Raw genomic sequence first — 4,268 nt, forward strand, 5'->3', positions numbered from 1 at the left:
ATATATATATATATATATATATATATATAATGAAAATCAATATATAGGCAGAAATCTAGAGTACCCAACCAAATAATGAAGAGGAAGGACAGAGGTGGATAGATGACTACCTCAATTCAAGACATACTATGACACTATAGTAATCAAGACATATAGTACAGGTGAAGAAAACAGACAAATGCACTGATGGAACAGAATTTAAAGATCAGAAATAGACACAAATAATCATAATCAATTGACCTCTGACAGTGGGTCAAAGGCAATACAGTGGAACAAAGACAATCTTTTCTAAAACTGGTACTGAGACGGCTGGCATGTACATGCCAAAAAAAAAAAAAATGCACACAGAGACCAGAACTTAGCGCTTTACAGAAAATAATTCTAAATGGATACTATATTTAAATGTAAACTGCAAACCCATAAAGCTCCTAGAAGATAATGTAGGAGAAAACTAAATGGCCATGACAATGACATTTTTTTCTGAACTACAAAGACAAAATTCATTAAAGAATTAATGGATAAGCTTGACATCATTAAAATTAAACATTTTTGCTCTTTAAAAGACAAAGTTAAGAGGATGACAGGACAAGACGCAGTCTTAGGAAAAATATTGGAAAGGATACATCTGATAGAGGACTATTATTTAAAACATATAAAAACTCTTAATGTTAAAAATAAGAATAATGTGATTTTAAAAATTGAACAAAAACCTTAACCAAAAAAGACATACAAATGTTACCTGAGAAGTATATGTAAAGATATTCAATATCATATGTCATTATGGAATTGCAAAAGAGAACAATGAATTGTCACTGCACACTTATTAAGATGACCAAAATTCAAAAGAAACAAATGTGATTTGGTGAGGATATCATGCAGTAAAAACCCTTCCTCATTACTGGCAAAAGCCATGTCCTCATGAAGAAATGCTGTGGCTCACTGGTAGAGCACTTGCCTGGATGAGTAAGGCTCTTGGTTGGATCCTCAGCACTACATAAAAATAAAATAAAGGTATTGTGTCCAACTACAACTGAAAAATACAAAAAAAAAAAAAAGAAAGAAAAAGAAACCTCAATATACTAAACAGATAATACAATTTGCCACAGATTTCAGAGGGGTAAAAGGGAAGAACCAAAAAAAAATTTTACCCTTTAGTTCTTTATTGAAACATGAATAGTATCTTACTGTGTTGAGAAACATTTAAGTGGATAGAAATTAAATAGAAAAAATATATAATTTTGAGTGATACAGTTTCATTTTAAAATTTGTAAGTACATTGCCAAAAGAGATCCTAGAACAATTAGTCCTTACATTTTCAGGACATATTTCACATCAATAAAAATTTAAATAAGCATTTTTGATGTGAAAAGCTGGATTATAAAAAAGAGATACAAAGCAATTCAGTTGCAAAAATATATGTAGCCAAAGAAGGCAGCATATGCTAATAACAGATGAATTAGATAAATATATAATACCTGTAAAATTCAGGACTTCAGTCGCTTCCATTTCTCTGCCATTTATTTATGGCTCTTATTATTATTATTTTTAGTAGCCTGTGCATGTAATGTTACTACTCTGTCTTCTCTATTTATCTGTCAGCTACTTTGTTTCATTTTACATTTCATTCTATTCACCTTTGTAGCTATAGTGACTAGTCAAATGAACTGTACCTAATGTTGATTTAATATCTGTAGAAGACATCATTTCAAAAGTGGAAAGTTTTAGAAGCACAACAGTTTGAGACATATTTCAAAAGATGAGGGATAAAGCTCTTTAGGGTTCATATTGGTATTGCATTCATGTAGAGATTGAGACAACATACAGGTGGAATAGCAAACAGATCAATTGGATTAAAGGAGAGATTCAGGTTGGATTGCCAGGACATAAACTGAACAACTTGCTCAGCCAACCTGTATCACTGGAATCCATGCTATGGATTTTGCATCGTATTTAGCAATGATAAATTCTCCAAAGCATTACTAAACATGAATAGGGAAAAATATATCTGATACATGAAATGTAATGTTTCCAATGTAAAATGTCCTAAAAAAAAAGAAACCACAATAAAAATTAAAAATTTAATTATGTCTAAGTTAACAAATTGAGAATATAGTGATTTATACATTGGAGCTTAAATATAGTTATTTTCCTACTTTTGTTTACTTCTTGATTAAAAAAAAATAATAGTAGTTTCCTGGCTAAACATCCCATTTAGATTTGCTTATGCAGCTAACGACCACTGTGAAAAACTGTGCATAACTTCTAGAATGGGAAATGAGCCTGGCTAATTTAACCACTAGGATTCCAGATGAATCCTGTTGATGTATTCCTGATAATTAACAATCTGTGAGCAGCTTCATTGTCCAATATACAATACACAGCACAAGGAAAGTGATCATTTGCACATTGTGGGTTTAGTGGACTAAATGAAAGAGGATTTTTTATTAATAGCTGCACTTTTCATAAATTTTATGAGTTAATAGGGTTCAATTAATGTTGCCAAGTGGTATGTTTCATACATATGTCTCTGGGGCGTTGCGAAGTTGAGAAGAATGTGTAATGAATGGTTGAGCAGTTATATTGGTACCCTAGTAATTAGAGAACGGGTAATTAATGTGCATCTGTGTTAGGCTCCTGGGTGCTGTCAACGAACCTGTAGTGTGCAAAAAAAAAAAAAAAAAAAAGAGGAATTATGAGTTTGGCAAGGGAATACAGCTTTTCTCTTTTTCTTAAATTTTAGATCTACATCTGTGTTTAATTAGAAGAAGAAATGAATTCCCATTAACACCATTAGGCAACATGCTATGATTGGTTAAAACCTACATGGACTGTAAAACACATTTAGAAAGCTCAGGAGGTCATAATGAAATGTTTTTAATCTCAGAAGGCCTTTTTAAAAAATAAAATAAAATACTGATGCTGAATAGCATCTACCTCATCATTGTAGAACTCCTTATTTTCTCTACTTTGGGCCATTTTCTTACTATATATGATTTAAACAAAGTATCTACTGAGTAAAAATGAGTTACCACACCTGCAATTGTACTTTTTTTCCAGCTGTACAGGTAAAATGTGATCACATAACCTTTGCAGTAGGCCCAGTGTACAAAAATGTCCCATATATTAGTGACAGTATGAAATAGTTTACTAAAAGGTAATAGTCACAGATGTTACAGATGACTAGCTGTGCTGATGCTATGGTTTCCAAAGAGACTCAAATTAAATTGCTTTTATCTCCTGAAGCAGAATAACATTTCATATTCCTCATGATAATAAAATGTATCCTTAGGGCAAGTAGTATGTCTGTACTTTTAAAATGAAACAGTCATGATTTAATTAGCAAGAGCACTGGCCTTGGTTTTAAGAGAAAGATGACTCTCCTGAGTGTTCTTGTTCAGTGGCCCTCAAAAACTCTGCTTTTTGACAGAGATCTACTGAGTGGTTGTATTTGTAATTACACATTGCCTTTACTTAAAGTTTTGCTAATATTCTGTAAATTATTCCATTGAGACATTAACTTGAAATGAGAATATTCCCTGTTTCATATACAATTACACTGCACAATGTCATGCACCACAGGCTATGAAGTTAAAATTTTGGGGAAAGGTGTAGGATTGGACACCAATAAAAAAAAATTTGTAGGTGCATTAATGGTGAATAATTTCATCTATAGGAAAGTTTTATACTTGAATTTAGATGGCAGCTCTTATAAGGATGCAAAATTATTTGCTTTTTGGCAAACATACCTTTTTGACATGTTTGCATTTGCTTTGAGAATATCCCCGCTAGTGTTATTGCTAGATCATATGGTAGCTCCATTTTAGGTTTTTAAGAAATTTCTAGTGTTCTCCATAATGGCTGAACTAATTTTCATTCCCACCAACAATAAACACATATTCTTTTTTCTTCATATTCTCACCAGCACTTATCTGTTGTCTTTTGATGGTAAATTGTTCTCACTGATGTGAGTGGGTATCTCACTGTTGTTTTGATTTGGATTTCCCTAATGATTAATGATATTGAGAATTTTTTTTCATGTATCCGTTGGCCATTTTTTGTATGCCTTCTTTGGGGAAAATATCTATTCATATTGTTAACCTATTTTTATTTGAGCAATTATTATTACTATTATTATTTTGCTATAGAATTGTTTCCGCTTTCCAAAAACTATGGTTATTAGCCTGTTGTCAGATACATACTTTGCAAATATGTTATTCTACATTGTACCTTGTCTCTTTGCTTTTTTTTTTTTTTTTTTTTTTTTTTTT

Source organism: Marmota marmota, unplaced genomic scaffold (genome assembly GCF_001458135.2).
Source record: "Marmota marmota marmota unplaced genomic scaffold, marMar, whole genome shotgun sequence".
Classification (NCBI taxonomy): domain Eukaryota; kingdom Metazoa; phylum Chordata; class Mammalia; order Rodentia; family Sciuridae; genus Marmota; species Marmota marmota.